Source organism: Megascapheus bottae, chromosome 4 (assembly GCF_031878675.1).
Source record: "Megascapheus bottae isolate mThoBot1 chromosome 4, mThoBot2.hap1, whole genome shotgun sequence".
NCBI lineage: Eukaryota > Metazoa > Chordata > Mammalia > Rodentia > Geomyidae > Megascapheus > Megascapheus bottae.
This window is the reverse complement of record NC_143512.1, coordinates 56208367-56230865: the sequence shown is the minus strand read 5'-3', so window position 1 is coordinate 56230865 and position 22499 is coordinate 56208367. Positions and strand designations below refer to the sequence as shown.

The following is a 22499-nucleotide window of genomic DNA, read 5'->3' as shown; positions in this document are numbered from 1 at the left end:
ATAAGCTCTGCTGCAGGCATAGAAGAATGTATCCATAAGTTGTTTATATACCCAATTCATAATATATATCAAAAGGGGAATTTCAGAGTAAAAAATCTGTAAGAAATATGTATAAATGGTTTATAGATGCTATATGAAAGGTGTAATAATTCTCAATCAAAAGTTTGTATTCAAGGGCTCTTATTGAATATTCAAAGTAGTGAATAATTTGATTGTTTTTTTCCTTTGAGCACTAGTCATGTCTTCTGGAATCTTCAATACATAGCATACTGCCTGGCACATTGTAAGTGAACTAATATTTATAAAATGATCATACAATATATTATCCAGGGTTCTACTGAACTGCTGATGAGAGTTCAAAGGTTTTAGTTTCTATATTCACTGATTCACTGAAACATATTACCCATCTCTATGCTCTTTCTGGAAATCACACTTATTAATGTTCATTAATTGCTGCTTTAATCTATCTATTCTATTAAAATGTTAAGGCTTTAAGACAAAGAGACCTTGCTCTCACTGGATCTTCCAGATGAAGCTACCAATTAAGGAAATGATGGATGGTTCAGAGAACTTGCATACAGGCCATGGTTTGAACCCAGCATGTCTCTAACCAAATTTTCTTCTTGTCATCTTATCAAACTGTAGAAAAAATATGTAAGCAGAGGAGGAGTGTGGAAAGAGAGTAGGAATTAGCATTAAAATGAAACCCAACACATGTTTTGAGCAAGAAGGCAAATTCAACAGACAGCTGCCAGGAGTTTTACCTAGTGGTTAGAGTGCTTGCCTAGCATGCATAGAGATTGGAGTTCGATTCCTGGGTACTACGCACATAGAAAAACCAGAAGTGGTGGTGTGGCTCAAGTGGTAGAGCACAAGCCCTAAGGGAAAAAGCCCAAGGACAGTGCTCAGGCCCTGAGTTCAGTCCCCAAGACTGGCATAGAGAGAGAGGGAGAGAGAGGGAGAGAGAGGGAGAGGGAGAGGGAGAGGCAGAGAGGGAGAGAGAGGGAGAGGGAGAGAGAGAGAGAGAGAGAGAGAGAGAGAGAGAGAGAGAGAGAGAGAGAGAGAGAGAGAGAGAGAGAGAGAGAGAACGCGCAAGCGCAAGAGAGAGAAAATTCAAGAGAGAGACCTGGACACTGAGCAATATACTTCTTCAGCAGCTTCTAGAAAGTCAATTCATCCACCATTTATGAAAAAATAAACCCCACAACTTGGGTCATTCCAGATAAACTTTTTGAGGAATAGAACTATAAATTTTGTGCTTCTAGAGCTCTGCTAAGTTGCTAGGAGAAGAATGACTATATGAGATGACCCAGTGGAAGGAGTCTGGGTTCTGTAAAGTGACTTCAACAGGTAAGGCAATGAGGTAAATCCTGTAACAGGCACCTAATTGTTGGACTAGGATTTAACCTAAATATAGCAGCAAAGAGATTCTACAGTAAGTTGATCTGAACTATAATTTCCCAAGGACAATGAACTAAAACTTTTCATCAGGATTATGCCACCTCATTGTAATTACACCCTGGACAGGCTCCCTGTGTGATATGTTAATGCTGGTATCATTAGGAGACCAAATGGTAAAGTAACAAGACAATAGGTTTTGGCATTCACTGCCTAGGTTTTCAGCATTGCTACTTTCTAGCTATATAACTTAAGGCAGCTTAACTATTCTCATCTGTGAAATAAAGCCATTCACACTTTCCGTGTCCTGGGCTTGTGAGTAGAGCCATGCAAAGCAATAAATAAGTACCTAGCAAAAGGTATATTTCTACAATACTATATCAAATATGACTCTTAAAAGAATCTTGAGCATGGCCTAACATTCTAAAATTATTGAAAATTAAAAAGCCCATTTTGTGCAATTAAATGAGCCAAGTAATTTGGGATATTTTCCTGACTTCAGAATTAATAAGTAAAGCCATACAAATGCATACAGTAATAGTAATAATCAGTAAAAAGAGTAACTATTTTCCATAAGAGAAAAACTGGATGATTATATGTATGGAATATCCATTAAGAACTCTATCTTCAGATACCTTATTCTTCTGAATAAGGAAAAAAGTGAGGACATCCAAAAGAAGACATAATTTGAATATCTCAAATTTGCAAAAAAAAAAAAAAACCCTACAAATTATTCATGAAAAATTTCAAAATGATAAGCAGTCACAAGATCAGGGAAATAACAGTTCAGTCTACATCAGACTTGCCTTTTTAATATTTATTTTATCTTCCCCCCGCCTCAGATTCAGACCCAAAATGTAGCATTAAAGTAGGAAGCCTGTCATTATTGCCAAAGACCTCTGTCCTTTTCTGAGATCCTGGTTTTCATAATGTTCTATAAAAGGCTGTCAGGAAAAGTGACCACTGATTAGAAAATATGACTATGCACTAGCTATAATAATAATAAAGAGACAACCCACAAGTATTTCTCCCTTGTCCTTCTCCCCTCTACCCCCGCCAAAAAAAACCCCACAAAAAACAACAAAAAAGCTGCACCTAGATTGCTCTTACTGTTGGCAGGAAAATTTATTTGCACCATCAGCAAGCCACGTTTGGTCCTACCATAATTAAATTTCAGGAAACATCTTAAAATCATGCTGTGGACAGGACAGGTTGGTTAGTATCAGTCACAATCACTAACAAAATAGTTCCCCACCATCAGTCCTGCCATCTGTCCTCCCAGCTCGCTCCACACAGGGGCTTGGCGGAACAGATTTTGCACTGGTCAAGGTCACTGCACAGCCAGCCTCCACAGATGGGGACAGTGTGAAAAACTTAATTGCAGCTGTGGATAAACACAAACAAGGACACACAATTGGCAATACCACTGTCTAGACATGATGATAGCTGTGTCACTGAATATTAAAAAAAAAAACACAACAACAACAACAACAAAAAAACAAGGACATGATTTCAAGGTAACTACCTCTCAGGCATAGTACTGTCACTAAGGAAATGTGCTAGTTTCTCGCAGGTATTTAGATATATATGTTTTTAAAATCACAGTAGAAGACCAGTATATTCTAGAGTATACACATTTGATAAAAAAAATTTCTGTAGGGGAAAAATAATGTTTGGCAAGCAGCACATTGCCATGACCCTCTGGAAAGTCACAGATCTGACTTAGACATGGCCCAGGTTCTGAGTTAGTGAACGAAATGAAATGTCCTGTTTCAATTTACATTATCCATCTTGAGATTTTCTCACTACACTTCCTTTCCAAAATTAATTATGTTGGTGTTAGGAGAGATGAGGGACAGTGAAAGGGGGAATGAAAGAATAATCAATGATACTGATGATCGAGGCACTGGACTCACAAATTGACACATTGAAGTCCTGTGTACAATAAAAGATAAATTTAAAAACCAACAAATTATGACATAAGAAACTTCACTAATCTGGTGTTATTTCAATATACCTAATTGAGTATATATTCCTAAGAAATTCATCAAAAAGGCATCACAGTGCATTTGGTATCTTACATTTCAACTTTAAAATAGACATGGTCCTGAGGAAATTTGGTATAAAGTCAGACTACATGGGCACTGCTTTTTGAGATGTTAAATTTAAAGTAAGTTGTCAAGTCAGAGCAATTTCCAAAGATGGCTGATAAAAAAGAACATTTAACTGTAGCCATACTGAACAGACAGTTGATTATAGAAAGACATGTCAGTGCACACATGGCAGCCGGATAAATTATGCACATCTGGATTACTTTTGGCAAGGAACATAGCTAAGTGTCTAAAGCCAAGTTTAGCAATCTGTCACTAACAACATGTACATTTATTTTAAAATGTCAAGGGCTCAAAGTCATATTTTCTATGTCTTCATAAGACAGCAAACAGGTGACAAAACACATTGCCCAAATTGCCAAAGGCTGTCCAAATAAAAAGGAGTTGTGAACTTCTCCTCACATATATTCAAGGACTCCAACTCCGAAACAAGCACGTGTGGCGAATGGAGCAAAATTCAGATGAAAATATAGCTGCCCATACATGGCGTAATAAATAGAATATCACTGGGTAAATAAAACAATAAGAAATAGACTGATGGGGTCTCCTAGTAAAAGACAAAGACCAATGTCTCTGCGATCATCTAAGATTAAGTTTCTTTCATCCTACTGCCAATTCCTGACATCACTGAAACCCTAAAGAAATGTTTTCCTACTTCTAGTCCCCTTGATTAAAAGACATGCCAAGAGACATGAAGGTGGCTCTGACTAGCAGAAACAAGAAACTCTACAATTGGATGCATGAGTATCAGCCAGGTGGGAATGTGGCAGGACCTGTAAGCACAAAACTCATCCTGACTTTCCTGCTGCTCACTCGTTATTCTAACATTCCAGGCTTCTTAACAACTTCAGCAGGAATGCCAAGATAGCTCAGGAGACTGGGTGGGGCTCAACCTTCCAGGTGCTGCCTTCCAGTCTCATTTGTGCTGGCAGCAGAGGAACACTGGAGAATAATTTCATTCACTGAATATTCATATTCTGTGTCAACCTTATTTCTTGCTTACCAATTTGGCAATTGTACTGATTAACATATTTACTATATACCAGCACTAGATGATAACATTGTCAAAGGATGTGTGCGTGGGGGGGGGGGGAGCAGAATTCTGTCCTTAAATCATACACATGGGTATTTAAGCACCAGGTCTACTGCTTGCAACTTGATTTGCATGGAAAGAATGAGGATGGTGGCTTCTCCACACTGTGGCTGTGAACACTTAACAGCTAACTCTAGAATATCCAAAAATGCTGGTTATGATCATAAATCATTCATTTTTCCCCTCCTTAAAGTGGCAGACTGGAAGAATACCATTCATAAGTCACAGATTGCCAATAAAATGTTGTAAACTCAACAGAAAGCTTATAAATAACTGAGAAGAATTTCAAAACAAGATAAGGCTCCAAATGGAAAGGTTAACTTTTTATTTGCATCCATTTTTGCAAAGTTTGATGCATAAAGATGCCGAAGTCTTTGTGAGTTTAAATGTCTTTCTCTGACTGGAAGGATAAAGACACATTTACTATGTTGGTAAAAGTTTTCAGAAATGATGGCTTCATCCATTCATCAATTCAAAGAAATTTTAATTTAACAGCATTAATAGCAAACTAAAACAAGTTTATTGTTACTCTGCCAAAACCCTTAGGAAGTAGAATAGCCTCTGGGTAAATCACGTAAGTTACAATATAATTTGCATAGGGTTTAAAAAATCACTGGCTGGGCATGGTGCTACAAGCCTGTAATCTCTTACTTGGGAAATAGATGTAAAATGACTGAAGTTTGAGGCAAGTGTGAACAGAAGCAGCCATAGTCCCTATCTGAAAAATGAAGCAAAAGGGGCTTGAGGCACAGGTCAAGTGGTAAAGCACCTGGCTACAAGAATAGGCTCTAAAAACCCAATACAAATAAAAGGATTATTAATCTTGTGTGCTTATGCATAAGTGCTAACTTTATTACATAAAATGTGGCAACATGAAAAAAATGAAATATGAGAGAATGAGAGTTAGATTTGTCTCCTATACTTTGCACAAACCATCTATTATTGATTTGCAATAAATCATGTAATCAAAAAGGAGGGTGCATACTTTACTTGAGAATCATATTCACCTACACACATACATACAACAAACTTGGCATGAGGACTGAATGAGTGTCTGGTAAATTGCCAAAGAGACACTTAGCAGACTAGGAAATTAGAGTGATATAAACCTGACATTAGTATTACAAAAATTGTCTTCTTAATGCCAAAATATCCATCCTTATATTCTAGTTGGTTTTTTGTTTGTTTCTTTTGTTTTTTTGTTTTTGAGAAGAGGTTCATGATATTTGTTGCCTAAGCTCAAATGTTTCTCCAGCCTCAGTCTCCTAAGCAGTTGGGACTATCATGCCTAGCTACCAGACACAGCAGTAAGTTATAATGAATTCTTGAGGTATATTGTGGCAAGTATTTCAAAGTAGAAATGAAATAAAGGAATACATCTAAACCTTTGAGTCTAATAGATGTGATCTCATTTTAAAATGCATGGAGTATGTAGAGAACACCCACATTGAGAATTGCAAAAGATTCCTGTTCTCATAGAGAGGCTATCCAGAGGACTACGTTGGTTTTCACCTATGTTTCCTCCTGGTAGCTGCGGGGGGACAAGTAAATCTGTATTAACTTCATTGAAAATAACATACTCTAAACTACAGGAATGTTTTAAAAAAAACCCTAAAGACAATATGTTTTCATCATGATAAATAAAATTTGAGAAGAAGTCGGGTACCAGTGGTTCATGCCTCCAATTCTACATACTTCAGGAGGTTGAGATCTGAGGATTGCAGTTTAAAATCCATAGACTCTTATGCCCAATTTACTATCAAAAGACCAGCAGTGGTGCTGTGGATCAAAGTGATAGAATGCTAGCTTTAAGCACAAAAGCTCTGGGACAGTGCCTAGGCCTTGGAATCAAGCCTCAGGACTGGAACAACAAACAAGAACAAAAATTTAAAAACAAAACAACAACAACAAAAACCTGAGCAGGGAGAAATTAAGAGTATCACTTAACCGATCTTATGCCTGTTGATATACTATCACACACCTATTTGAGTTATCCAAACTCTGAATTTCTTTTGCATGGAATATGAAAGGATGAGACAGTACGTTCTCAAATTGTGATCTGTAAGGATGGATGGTACTCAAAGAAAGAAAACGAGGGCTGGGAGAGTGGCCTAGTGGTAGTGTGGTTGCCTAGCATAACCATATACCCAGAAAAAGCTGGAAGTGCCTGGCACAATGGCTCATGCCTGTAATCCTAGCTACTCAGGAGGCTAATATCTGAGGATCTTGAGTCAAAGCCAGCCCAGGCACTGAGACTCTTATCTCCAATTAATTACTAGAAAAGGGGAAGTGGGGCTGTGGCTCAAGGGGCAGGGCCATAGCCTTGAGCAAAAAGTGTCCAAGGGCAGTGCCCAGGCCCTGAGTTCAAGCTCCAGGACTGGCAAAAGGAAGGAAGGAAGGAAGGAAAAGAAAAGAAGTATTATGGAAATAAGTCTAACACAAGTCTTCTGAGAAGCAAATTGAGTGTACCTAGCTTAAATAGAAAAACAACCCTGTTTAACTGAACTTTCTTTCCAAAGGGAACTATGGGAAAGATTAGAGTTGTAGTACCAACTCCATTGAGAATTTCCTAGAAAACCAAAGTTAGAAATGGAGACAAAACCCAGGTGCCTGTGGATCCTAGCTACTCAGGAAGCTGAGATCTGAGGATTGCGGTTCAAAGCCAACTCAGGCACAAAAATCCATGCAACACTTATCTCCAATTAATCACCAGAAAACCAGAAGTGGTGCTGTTGCTCAAGTGGTACAGCTGAGGAACTTAGGGACAGCACCCAGGTCCAGAGTTGAGGCCCCATGGCAAAAAGGAAAGAAAAGAAAAGAATGTAAAGAACTCCAATCAAAGCCACATCTCTTTTAAATGGCAAAGCTGATCAAGCACTGCAAAGATCTGGAGATATTTAGTGTCCACAGTCAGATACTAAGTGAAGAAAAAAATCTGAAATTCACTGTTACAAAAAAAGAAATGATTAAGTCTTTATACTATATGCATCTGGAGATTCTCCTGACTAATTAACATGCACAAAGTCTAGAGTCTCTAAAAAATGAAAACTGATAAAATAGATATCCTTTTGAATGGCTTAGTCACTTCATTTCAGATCTTTTTCCAACATTTTGTTTCAAATTATAAACATTAATTCAGGTGAGCTGCCAATTTTTGAACCAAAGGCAGAAGATTTTTTACTTCAGGAAAATGGTAGGCAGACAGAAAATCTCTATTTATTATGGCTTTGTATTTTCAACTATATTCCAAAAGATATTTTATAACATATTTATGAGTACTTTGGTGGTATCTGTGAGCATTTTGGTGGGTTGCAGAATCTGAGAATTCATTCCTTTCAAAAGATACATTTAATGAAGCATAAAGGGAAAAATGTATGATGACAATGTCTCTCTTGAAGTATGCTAATCTGGCTACAATGAATCTAAGTAAATTTTAAACTAATTATTCCATTCAGACAATAGCATTTCTAGTATTTAAGGAAAATGTCCTCATAAGAGTCTTTTTAATTCAATTTAATTTGTCCATTATTTCAAATATTCTCTTAAGGGTAATAGAAACAAAGCAAGCAGCGAGTAAGTCTTAAGGCCCAAACTGTTGGGTGGTTCTCCTTATTATTGTTATTGTTGCTCTTCTTTTTTGTTCTTTTATCATTTCTGAACCCAATTTGCTCTGAAACATCAGTGTGTCACAATCAAGTAAACAATAGTTTATCTTTTACTTAGTATATATATATATATCATGCTAATTCAATAGGCTGCTTTCAGTATAGTAATGTTGAGAAGACAAGACAACTCAGGCATCATAAGTTACACACACATTGCAATTCACTGGCAAATATCCTATGGGAATGGAAGCAATTAATGTCCTTATATGAAACCTTCACATAATTGTCCCCACCTCCCAAGTCATACATATACACTTGAACTCCAAAAAAATAGTCAGATAAGCATTGGCCTATTAGAGATAGTCAGTCACCTCATGAATGTGTTACCCTTACAAGATTGCAGAAGATGCTGATAGCTAAGATGTTTATTCTCCCTATTTCCTAAATAAAACAATAGAATGACATCTTTCCAACTACTGAAACTGTCTTTACAAATAAAAAACAAAGTCATAAAAATGGTTTATATATCATATAAACCTTGCTAGCAAGAAAACCAGCTTACCACAGTTTTTAAATTAAGTGCTATTTTAAGTACCAAAATGTCTTGCTTAAATGACAAAGGAACCAAATGAACTGTTATCAATACTTTATTCACTTCAAAAGAACTCAATTATTTACGTATTTCATTACATATCAGATTCGATTCAATTTTATAAAAATGATACAGATAAACAGTAAGTAGCATCTTAAATGATAATTTTATAAACATCAAATTTTTATCAGAATATGATTGAAATTCTGGAATATTCATGTATGGACTAATGCCTATATTAGAGCATTATTTTCAGTTCCTCAAAATAAGTTAGCTTTCTGTCATCTCATCACTTTGCTGTGATTTCACTGGGAAATTATGCATTGAAGTTCACTACTCAAAGCATCCTTTGTTGAAAAGAAGCAAGCTACCCAACCCAACAACCATAGAATAAAGAGCTGAAAGAAAATTGGACATATCCATGAATCTTAAAAGGGAATGAAGCAACACGCAAACTGGTCTCAATATTTAGTGGAAATGCAAAATTCCACTGCCTGAAATTTATTCTTTCTACTTGCAGACCTACACAATATCAACTTCTGAAACTTATAAAATAACGCTTCCTTGAAATATAGAAAACTTAAGAACTGCTGATGAAAATATGATTTTTATATAAATAAGATGGTAGGTCGGAAACTGGGCAGTGGGTGGGTATAGGCAGTGATGTAAACTGTGTTAAGAACACACAAAATTCAAGATAAAAATGATTTTAAAGGTAGGAGCCTGGTGTGGCTCATACCTATAATCCTAGCTACTGAAGAGGCTGAGATCACAGTTTGAAGCCAACTGGGGAAGGAAAGTTCCCATGAGACTCTTATCTCCAATTAATCACTGTAACAAAACGGAATGGCATTGTGGCTCTAGTGGTAGAGCACTCACCTTGAGCACAAAGAGGCTCAGGGATGGTACCCTGGCTCTCCAACTGACAAAAAAAAAAAAAAAAAAAAAAAAAAAAAAACAAATAAAATAAAATAAACAACAACAAAAAAGTAGGAGCCAGTGGTCATGCCTGTGGCAACTCAGAAGGTTTGATGCCAGTCCAGACAGGAATGTCCATCAGACTCATCTCTAGTTAACCACCAGAGGGCCAGAAGTGGTGGCATGACTCAAGGGGTAGAGCATCAGCCTTGAGCACAAAAGTTGAGAGCTCCAGACTCCACGTTCAACTTCCAGTACAATGACCCATGCACATGCACATGAGTGCACACACACACACACACACACACACACACACACACACACACGCAATGTTTATTAACTTGACCCTTTAGGAAACATCCTTCTATGATGGCTATGAATGCTCTGTGAGTGAAACCTTGTATTAGGTTCATCTGAATCCCAAAGTTCTCTCAGAAGTGTCATTTTTATTAAGTAAAGGGCATGGGTATTCAATAGTTAAGATACATGTGGGTACTGCCAGAGAGGAATATACTTGAAGATTATGAATATAAATGTTAGTAATATTAATATATATTAATGTGCAAAATATTAGAATATTCCCCCAGAGGTGATAATGAGGGCCATCACAGCCTTGTACATAATTCATTCAGGGGAGCTGTTTATAAATGGAACAATATTTAATCTACTCATGCACACTTTTTACTTTTGCCCAATTCTTCAAAGATGCTAGAAGGAGTAGACAACTTTGGCCCAGAAATGATTTTGAAGTAGACATCTGGGTATGTCTATGGAACTACTTTTGCTTCATCTTCAAAGGAAAAATAAATAGGAATGTACAGTTTTTCATGTGTTTTTTAAATACCACTTGAAAAAAATAGATGGAACATGTTGAAACATATATTCATAATTCAAAGTAGTTCAAAATTCATACGTTAAAAAACACCTATTGGGGAGTAAAATAATCTTTTGAGTGAGTGATGGATTCATCTGAGCCAATTCTCTAAATGCTGTCGGTCCATGATATCATCTCCATGGTAGGAGAGAGTTGTGCCCAGGAAATATTAAGCTTCAGAAAGGAGCTGAAAGGCTCCTGTGTGATGAAAGTACCTTGTGGAGGTGTAGGACGACAAGAATCCTCTCAGTAAGTATCAGTCCTACAGGGCTTCTGCCAGCAGGAACAAACATATCCACTATAGTCTGTAACTGTATTCCAATAGGAATATTTCTTACCCTGTCCCCTGAAAGCAAGTCAACTTATGTTTCTTATGCATAACAGGGAACTGTCATGTGGATAAAAAAAAAACAAAGAGAATAGAATTCTGAATAGATTTTCGTAACAAATGTTAATTCTAACTTTCTCCTTATAGGTCAACTTTTGAATTAGGCTACCTTCATACTCAAGGTATTGCTTCCAATACAGGCAGGGATTGACATGTGGAAGGAAAATATCCTCATAAAATGTTTACCATTATCATTATATTAAAAAGTATCTCTTCTGACTGCAATTGCAGTTCTAACTTGAATATTCTCTTTCACAGATACACCAGCGAAACACCATCTACTCTCTCACCATAAGATAAATACAAAGAATGAAGCCCATATCACCCTCCTTTCCTGTACTTTTGTCCGTTGTATCTGAATGTAAATTGCTTGTCTGTTTTTAATAGTGAGAAGGAAATGGAAAGTAAGTTTTCAGCTTCTGCCTAGTTTTCCCTCAAGTCTAATATTTAAATGGGAGAGGGGTGAGCAAATATCATCTTTTCATATATGCACATCAATCATCTTTATCATTAAATGGTATCTTCAGGAAATAGGGGATTCTGTGAAAAAAGAATTGGGTAGATCAGAACACATAGATTACACTAATTTTGCCATATAAGTTCTAATTCTAGATGAGGGGCTACATTTGTAGAAAATATAAAAAACGTGAAACACGTGAGAGGCCTTTCATATTTTACAGTGAAACTATCTAAGAGAAACATAAAGGAGATTATGTAAGCAAGGGTGGTATGTCTAAAAGTTAGGATTTCACACAATGCATTTCTTTTTTTTTTAGTAGTTAGGTTTGACAATGGGGCTTAATTTATCAAGGAAGAAATAACCAGGCTGTCTTTCTACTGTCAAGAGAACAAATCAAAGAATTATATTTCATGAGCAATGCTCTCCAATTAAAAAAAAAAGAAATAAAAAAGAAAGAAAGAGCCAAGCTCATGTATTCTGTTGAGTATTTGTGTAGCAAATATATAGTTGCCACTGTGGCTATTTAAACAATAGAGGCTCATAGAACTGGGAGAATGTTTAATGCAATTGGAATCAGCTTAATAGTACACTCTAATTTTAACGTGTACTATCCTATGCTATAGAGACTAAGTGTTCATTTAACTCACTTTTTTCACAGGAGTGGTTGGGTAAGAATTAAATGTGCTTTGGCTGGATATTGACAATGAAATAAAATCTGAATGTATTTAAATCGGATGCATATTTTTGCTTCAGGTCAAAAGTTTTTCCATAAGAAAGTATCTCCTGTGATAGCTAAAGTCAAAGGGAGAAATGTCGTTTCTTCTTATTCAGGTTCTCCTAGGAATGCTCAATATATTATCCATGATACACCTGTTCTTCATTAATAATAGGTATGTAGTAAATGGAGGCTATCTGAACTGTCAAACATGCTGCTCACAATTTCCTACAGTAAATCACTGGTAATAATTACAATACATGACTATCATGTAGAGTTCTGGTTTCTGCACAACATATGATGATTTTTGAGTGCTATTTAATAGAGGAGTTTCACCTCTTCTGTTTCAAAAGATGACAATACTTCACACTGGTTGTCTGTCGTTACTCGAGGAAGATTTATATATACATGCGTTCGTTTAATTGAGTAGGGAGGGGGTAGTGGAATTAATCACACAGACAGCCGGATGACTGGGTGATCTATGTGGGCAGTAATCCCCACGCTGCCAGTGTTTATCCCATAACCAGGGTGCTATGGGAACCAAGGGTCTGAATCGCCCCATCTTTGGGAGGAGCCTCATCTCAGAGGAAATCAGGACGTTTTCCAGGAGGACCACTGGAAGCTGGCCAGGCAGAATGAAAGGCAGGAGGAAGGAAAAATGGCAAGTCCTTGGAATGTTCCGGTGCCATGCGCCTTTGTTGAGTGAACCTGGCACTCCCAAGCTATGTGCCCAATCCCACCAGGGGTCGGGAAGGCCTGTCAGGACACGGTACCCTTCAGAATGAGAGCGGAGTCTCACTCCACAGATGGCTGCTGATAGAGTGGCTGGGCGGGGTAAGACTATTCTTGGGCTCATCTAATCTTAGCGATCTGGAGACTCCCATAGGGGTGGAGGAGTTAGGATCGTTTTGGGGCCACCACAATGTTGACTTTCTTTGGAAAAGATCCAAAGGCTGTAACTTAAAGTGGTCTATCTGAAGTTATCCTAGTTTTTGTTTCTGTTTTTTTTTTATTTCCTTGAGGGGAAAAAGAGCAATAGAAAAAAAGATCACTCTGTCCACCCTTCTGCTTCTCCCTTGGCCCTCCAGGTGGCCCTGGGAGTGACTATTGTTTCTGAAGGACTTCTGCACTGCTCAAAATCATGGAGAGTCCTCCCACTGCCATTTATCTCCTGGGCTACATCTATCCATGGCATCAGTATATTGTAAGTGGAGGGGTAGGGCTGGGTACTCTCTAGAGGACAAAGTGCTAATGCTCAGTAATTCTGCAAACATATGAAGACAACATCATTTACCTGCCAAGGGTGTGGCACCTTGTTCTGGCAAAAGAGGACTGCAACTGCTTTTGCTCATCCAAGCAAATTCTTAGGGTGTAATGGGAGTTGAAAAACCTCATCTTGGAAGCTACTAAAGGGATAAATATGATATGAAAATGATTGAGTGGGAGAGGTCATACTCATGAATCCTCAGTGAGACTGTTTTATGGTTCAGATCTTCTTGTTCTGGCTAATAACTGAGTATATGTATACATAGATTTTTAATATTAAAACATCCATGAAATGTGAGTGATCCATTCATGGAAATTAGAGAATAAATATATCTTAGTATACTCTAGACAATGCAGAATTTATTCACTTTGGGTAAACTAAGATGACAATGCTACCATGTCTACTCCTAACAGGAGGGGCACAGTAACAACTGATATATAAATTGTTTTGATCTTATCGTCTTTAGTATGCTTTCTTTGTAAATTACTGGGGATCAAAATATGCAGCTATAGTTAACTTGTCTGCAAATCACTTTACCATATACATTATTATTATTGCTGTTGTCCCCTCCTGTTGACCTCATTGTCTTATCTCTTGCTAGTTTAAAGCAATGCAATTTAAAACCGTGATCTCAGGAGACAAGATGTAAGAGGCTGAGAAACTGAGAATAAAAAAGCTCATTGCTGGGACTCTCTCTACCACTTGAGTCATATCACTAGTTCTGTTTTTGTTTTTTGTTTTTTTTGCTGGGTAATCAAGATAAGATTTTTGTAGATTTATCTGCCCTGGTTGGTTTCAAATCATGATTATGATTTTCCTATCTCAACCTCTTGAGTAGCTAGATGTATAACGCGTGAGCCATCAATGTCTGGTGAGAACACTGGTTTTTTTTTGTTGTTGTTGTTGTTGTTTTTGTTTTTGTTTTTTTGCCAGTCCTGGGCTTGAGTTCAGGGCCTGAGCACTGTCCTTGGACTTTCCTCAAGGCTGGTGTTCTACCCTGAGCCACAGCACCACTTCTGGCTTTTTCTATGTAGGCGGTACCGAGGAATTGAACCTGGGTCTTTGTGAATGCTAAGCAGGCACTCTACCACTAGGCCAAACTCCTGGCCCAAGAGAACACTGTTTTTTATAGCAATTTGACTTGGCTGTGACTCTTTAAAATGTGGCCACTGGTTTGATTTTAACACGAGACTAAAAACTATCATTTGGTGGCAGATTAGAGATAAATGGGTTCTTCACCACAAATAATTTGATTAGCATTGGTCTAAAACATGTGCCAATTGAGAACAAAATATATTAAAACTCTATTCAAATGTTAATTGCTACAGAATTCCGTTGGCCAAGACTTTCTAATTTGTACTCTTCGATACAGAGAATAAAGATGTTCTGGTGTTTGGATTTTCCAGTTGCCTCTATTATTTTTGGCAGGTTTCCAAGTAGGAGCATGGCCGGTGCCAGTGGTGGTGACCAGGACTTTGAGAGAAGAGAAGGGGCCAAAACAGGCAGGCTAAAAATAATTATACTCAGGCAACTGTCTTAGCTAAGACTTGGGGTATTGAACCCCAATGTAATCATTTTAAATTTTGGCTAATCAGAGTCAAGTCTGTTAAAGAACTGGACAGATGATCACTTTGGAAGTCACAGGCTTAAATTTTTTTTTCTCTACATACTGATTAGCCCTAACAAGCTATATTGCAAATAACCTGACTGTGCTTATAGGAGCTATAGGGAGGGAGGTGATCCATGATGTGAAATTTTCAAGACAAACAGGCCATAGAAAGGCTATTGCATAAAAACAGCATGCATATACTTTATGGTAGCTTAAATGGATATCTGTAAGAATTCAACACACATTCAGTTGCAGAATTTTCTTGAAGTGGTAGCTGTTAACTCTGATTAATAAATTTTATGACCACTCCAGAAGCTTATAGGTAGGGAGGGAAAAGAAAATATTAGTCTTTCCTCTACGTTCTATTAGTCAACCATAATAAATACTCAATAGCCCCTCAAATTCAAACTGACCAAGTAAGAAAGGAATAAAAAAAAATCAGAATGGGCCAGGTCCAGTGGCTCATGCTACCATCCTAGCTACTCGAGAGGCTGAGCTCTGGAGGATAATGGTTTGAGGCTAACTTGGGACAAAACATTTATTAGGCTCCATCTCCAAATTAACCAACAACAAAAAAATAGGGGTGGAGGTGAGGGTCAAGTGATAGAGCATCTGCCTAACAAAAGCTATATCCTGAATTTAAACCCCAGTGAAAATGAAATCAGAATGGCTTAAATAAAAGTAGGGCAACGAATGTTGAGTTCTATAAATACAGATTTCATTTTTATAGGGTTTGGATTTGCTTTACACAAAAACTGTTATCAACTATAAGCTGCTAACTTAATGAATTTAAAAGAGTAAGACAACAAATGAAGTCATAAGGAAGGGAAGAGAAATATGTGTGTATAGTTAATACATATTCAATAACCGAAAAATTTTCATGGGTTTTTATGATTTCTTTTAGAAAGGATAGAATAATAGCTTATTTTAATTTGACTGGGAAGACAGATGTAATAAGGTGTTTAAGAATTCAGAGTTGAACAATTTATACAGAGTTGAACAATTTATACTGGCCTACAACTAGTTTTTAAACTAAACTATGATTATTATGTTACTTTAGCAATTTGTAGTACCAGATCTCCTGGGTAACAATAGCCTAAAGTATGTTATGGTTGGAGTCTCTGAATTCCCACTTTCAGGAAATAGCACCTCTGGTTTGGACAGCTACAAGAAATAGCAGAGACACTAAGCCACAACTGCATTGACCACAAATATTCCAGTCTGGTCAAATATAAACACATATGACTTGTTTCTGTTGAGCATTTCACACTTTCACATATCCAAGCATGGAAGCCGAAAAACACTGCTACCACATCCATAGATAACAGAGGGGAAAAAAAATGGTTTGGGATATAACAAGTACAATTATGACTTTGATATCAGGTGATGTATCATTGGACACAGAAATCCATTGTTTCTGCTAAATACTCCTAAGGAGGGTTGTGACAGACAAAATGTAATGCATCTCACTGGAAAACCACATTTATATAGAAGGTGGCCCCATATTAATGATTACATGAAATTAATGTTAGAATTTCAAAATGCCGAGTACTCTGGAAGGGTAATTCAAAAAATTGAAGTGCTATTCAAAAAGTCTTCAGCATAGGCTCCAGTATCTTCTGCAGGAAGCTCCTCCAGTTCACCATAGCCACAGCTAAACTCAAATACTTATAATCTATCCTTGTGGCAGAAATTAACTTTCATCAATCATGTTTTATCCCTCCAATTAGACTGGATGTTAACTAAGATTAGAGAATTTTTTGTTTTATCTGTAGCCCACAGGAATAATCACATTTTATCCTATGCCAGGGTGTTTAAATATTAGGTAATAAGTATAACATTGGGCTACTACTAATATGGGAAATCACATAATCCTCTCCATAATTATATAGAAAATATTTTACAAATTTCCATATTCATTTATAATAAAACCTACTTTGCAAAAGACATATCTTTTACAAAAGTACATCTGTCACTATATTAAAGATATTTATATAAACAAATACTTTACAGAATGCACTATACTTAAAGGCAAAGTACCTCTTACCAGCCAGATATAGATAGGAAAACTTGCTGTCACTAATTCTATTCAGAGGAGTCTTGGAAATGTTAATTAAGATAAAAGGCAAGAAAAAGCAATAGAAACAAGACATACAAAAAAAATCCTTATTTTTAAATGAAATTCATATTGGCTTAAATTCAGAGTCTGTAGATAAAACCATAATGATTAATGATGTTTAACAAGTTTTCTGGCTTCAAAAATCAATATAAAATGGTAACTGGATATAGTTAACAATAAGCATCAGTTACTGTCACTTTTGCTATGTGTCATGAAGAACTGATGGTACGGATATGCTGGAACCATTCAGAAATAATCCTACAAACAGCATTACAATAAGTCTAACTGCTATAAGAGCTTGAAAATAATCAACAGAATGGATAAAAAACATAATATATGCAAAGTGGCCTATAAAACAGCAGTGAAGAATAAACTAGAGATGACCATATACAAATCTACAAAGAACATCCCTACAAAACCAGAAAACCACAAAATATATTTAGTAGGATTCACAATTTATAAAGCCTTACCCACAAAACCACCATTATATAATTTGGAGGGATGTATATGTGAGTAGCCAAAGTACAAAAAGCAGTGTAACAGCCATTATAAAATCCAACACAATAGTGTCTTCTGTGTGGCGAGGCAGAAAGTTACCTGCAAATGAGAGGCACAGAAAACAAAAACAAGGTACTGGTGGTTTTCTACTTCTTAACAAGGGTAGTAAAGACATTGATATTTGCTTTTGTATTATTCTTAAGTCGCATATATATAAATGCACATACACATACATATGTTTCACACATTTTGTAGTTGCTATATATTTTCATAGGAAAAAAGCGAGGAAAAAAAGGATAAGAAAGGGAAGTAATTAAAATCCTCAAAATGCCGTAAAAATAAAAATAAAAGGAGTTTGCTATGGGTCCCTCTTTGAATGAGAATAGGTGCTACAGACTCTTCAGTAAAAAAAAAAAAATCCTTGAATACAACTGCAAGAGGCTCTCAGGAGACAACTCTCTTTGGGCTGAGATTAGACTCCTTTCACTGACTGATGAAGCCTTTGTCCTGATGCAGATGTTTTAGCTGACAGACATGGCTTGAAAACACTGGTATTTTCTTATTTGGAAAAACAAGAGTTTTACTCGATTAAATTTCCTCCAGAAATTTTTAAGTACTAGGTTGGAAATTACAGGAATCCCTTTTCCCATTTCTGTCTATTATTCCTGATAAAACAAGAATATGTATCAGACCCTCGGAGGAAATTCTTCTCTTGCACACATTGGAAAACTAAAAGGGACTTATACCTAGGACCATAAATACATTTACATCCTAGTGAGGCAAGAAAAAAAAAAAAGCAGTGAAAGTGTCAACACCGCTGAGACCAGCCAAATAACCTTTTGGCAAATACTAATATAAATGTGTTCATACCCTATGTTTTTAAGATTGCTGTTCAGATCCCATTGTTACACATATCTTTGTGGCAGAGAAAGCATTTGTCAGTTTTGAAGGGCCAAACATGAGCCAAAGAGAGAGGTTTTTAGCCTGAGCTCCCCCATCTCTCTCACATAGCCAGGAAAGCTGGGGCACAGACAGGGTGAGGAAAAAACATCCTGGGCTGTCTGCAGAGCATCTGCTGCAGACACCCAGTTGTGGGTCTTCTCCTGGACCAGTGACCCTCCATCTGGTATGGGAAGCAGACTGGACTGTTTCCCAGGTGGTGTGTCTACCTACAACTGACAGTTGGGCTCATGCCACCAGAAGAAGGGCAGACACATTTTGGCACAGGCCTGTGGAGCATTTCTTTAACTTATTGGCTGAGGGAGACTGGAGATGAAGTGATGAGAAGACACAGAAAAGAAAAAAAAAAAAGTGATGGGCCCTGCTGGTCCTGGGCTAGGGAATCTAGGTCACGCCTAGAACAGGCGTCTGATGGAGTATGCCATGGAGGGTGGAGGGTGGCAGGGAACAGTGCCAGCCTCTGCCTTTCTGGGCTTGCCAACCCTTGGCAGGGATTCTGGAAAACGAGACATCCCAAGTCAGACACATTTCCGTACATTCCTTTCTCCCCTGCTTCTAGCTGCTTACATGTGGCTAACGAACAACAACAACAACTACAACAAAACACTGAGATAGCAAATTTATACCCCAGAACTTTTAGGACATATATATATATATATATATATATACACACACACACACACACACACATATATACACATTTTATATATATTATATAATGTGTATATGTGTGTATATGTATACATATATATATATAATGTGTATACACACACAAGTAGTATCCTTATAAACTTTTGTACTAAACATTAAGTGCTCCCCAACCCCTTTTTGGCATTCTTGATACTTGGTTTTGGAAAACTTGCCATATACTTGTCAGTACTATCTCTGAAGAAGACTTAGTTTTAGAGAAAATCTTGTTTACTAGGACTTTGGAAGTAGGTGCTTAGTACACATTGAATGAAAACACATATGGATACCTGAAACACATATCCAGAGTTAGCAGACAATGTTATAATGAGGGACCAAGAGTAAAATGTTCAATTTTTAATTATTAAAAAATAAGGCAAAGAGAAAGTGGTAGTATGTTTGCCTACCATGCACAAGGCCTGAGATTCAACTCCTAGAACTATCAAAACAAAATAACCCAACAAACAGTGAGGGAAAAAAACATACAAATTGTCTTGAATGGCTTTTCACCAGTACAGAGATCCATTTCAATGAAGGAAAGGAGAGGTAACACAAATAAGCCCCAAGTCTCTTGAACACAAAACCTTTCAACATACATTTACAAATCTATCCATATTTCAAGTAAGAGAATAAGTTCCAAATTGTACCGCTTCAACTTACATAATTGTTTTTAACTTCAAGATGATATATCATTATTTTAAAAAGTTTCTAAGTCTCTATATTCTGGAAAAAGCATTCATTTATTTTTGGAGTATCTTTCAAAAAGTTTTATTGCTTTATAGTTTTACTCCTTTAATAGAACCACATATATATATATATATATATGAGGAATATTTACATGTAGACATATAAAGGAAGTATTAAGAAAGAATGTGTGATAGAAAAATACAAGTCAGGCTTTGATGGTACAGATATGCCTCTTTACTGATGAAAAGAAGATATAATTGAAGCCTTGATAATTGCCAAGAATAGCATCTATTGTTGAATGACCAGGGCCCACAGAAGACTTGTTGAGGGAATGTGCTCTGCTCTAAGGTGAATTCTCCATAGCTCAATTCATTTCAATTCAATTGTCCTAAGCTTCCCTAGGACTGAGGGGCAGAAGAAATGGAGATTCTTTTTATGGATATATTTCCTTAAGCAAGAATGCAGTGATAAAGCATTGGCAAGGTTCTGTGTTCAAGAGACTCTGGCACATACTCACTTCTCTATAGATTGTTATCACTCCCTAAAATACAGCAGTAGAATTTTAATGGATGTTCTGATACACAATGCCAAGGTATATGAGGGGATCTCAAGTATAACTCGGCCTCCTAAATATTCACCCATCCAAACTATGAATCAGTAGCCTCTTCCAAAATATGAAAGTGACCTCAGAAAAATGTGCAAAGATGTCTTTCATCAGCTCTTCCTTCTTCAGTATTATTATATTACAGTTAAGTGACTTCCCTATTGCTAGGAAGTTTATACATATATATGTATATATATGTATTCAATATAATTTCTATGAGTACAGATCCACACACAGTTTTTAAAAAACTCCACATTTTGAGTGGTGGGGGGTGAGATTGACTGGAATACAATATAAACATGTGTGGAGATATAACAATGGAATCTTTCCCTGTATAACTAATATAAGCTAAATTGAAAAAGAAAAAAAAAACCCACATCCTGAAGCGCAGATGTGTTTTGAGTGTGGTCTCAGAGTACAAGTTTCTCCATAGAGTTTAGTCTGTGAAACAATGAGGGAAACAGATGAAAGGAATTCAGATGATTCCCCCAGAGACACAATGGTTCTCCAGACTTGATGCATGTATACCATACTGGGCTGGTAGACATCATGTTGACATTCACCACCTGTTTAGCAAATGTCATACCAGGGAAAATCTTGATAGTCACCAAATTTCTCACTTCTGAGGTCAGACCATGTCTTGTTCTTATAAAGCTATTATTTAGATTGTCTTAAACTTGACCACGTTTTTCCAGTACAGACAATTTACTTTCATTTCTTAAGGTAGACAAGGGCAGAACTATTCTACTAATTAAAGCTTGTCAGAAAGACAGGGATTATAGACATCAATATGAAGTTATGATTTTACATGATAATACTAAACATCTTAAATTGGAGAATAAAATAAAATGCAATGATGATACTGGGCATATGGTAGTAGGAAATGAACTATGTAACTTGTGGGAGGAGACTGGGGGAAAACAAAAGAAGAGAAATGTAAGCCTTACTCGAATTGTGAAATGGTAACTCCTCTGTACAATACCTTAATAATAGCAATAAAATTATATAAAGAATAAAATAAATTCTCTGCTATGCTCTACTATATCAAGAAAAGCAAGATACATATAGAGACACCACCCAAAGTAACAGCAACTCAAAACACGATCAGCAAAATTGATTGGGTGCCATGGCTTATCCTGTAATGCTAGCTACTTAGGAGAATAAGATCTGAGCATCACAGTTTCAAGTCAGCAGCAGAATAGTCTACAGGACTCTTATCCCACAACTAGCCAGCAGAATGCTGGAGGTAGATCTGTGGCTCAAGTGGTAGAGTGTTAGCACTGAACAAAAAAGAAAAAAAGCAAGAAAACAAACATACAAAAGCTAAAAGACAGTATCCGAGGCCTTGAGTTCAAGCTATAGTACTGGCACACTTTTTTTTTTTTTTTAAAGTACCAGGGTAGAGTTGTTGACATTTTTCCTTAAATACTCCAATATAGGTATTTTTAGAAATGGTATATTATTCAATGCCATCATCTAAACTGTTTATGTATGAATCATGATCATGACAATGAAGCAAACAGTTCTGCAAAGTACCCTCTTGGAGCATTGCATAATGACAGAAATTTGCCTTGGACTGCTTGCTACTGTGCCTTCAGACCACAGCACACAGCTTGTGTACCATGGGCACTGAACAAATTTCTTTATCTGATGATTACTAAACACCTTGTGTGCTCAAGGAGCCATTCTATGCAGCTATGAACATACCAACAATCAAAACAAAGATCCTGCTCAATGAAGAATTACTGCCTTGAAAAAGGTAGAACAGCAAGCAGCCTTCTTAACCAAACTATCAACTACCCCTTGGAACAGGGATGCAGAGCAGGTTGATCGGATGCTACAGGAGTAGGAAATCAATATTCAAAGTTCTTTCTGGAGTGTAGAAATTTCTGTAAAGTCTATTAGTGGCCCTGA

General features: G+C 36.9%; 1 protein-coding gene across 1 annotated transcript in view; it reads right to left on the bottom strand.

Annotated features, from left to right (window-relative positions):
- Arl15 (ARF like GTPase 15) overlaps nucleotides 1-22499 on the bottom strand; it is a 358774-nt gene that overhangs the window by 143550 nt on the left and 192725 nt on the right. The gene's annotated exons all lie outside the window — the stretch shown is intronic.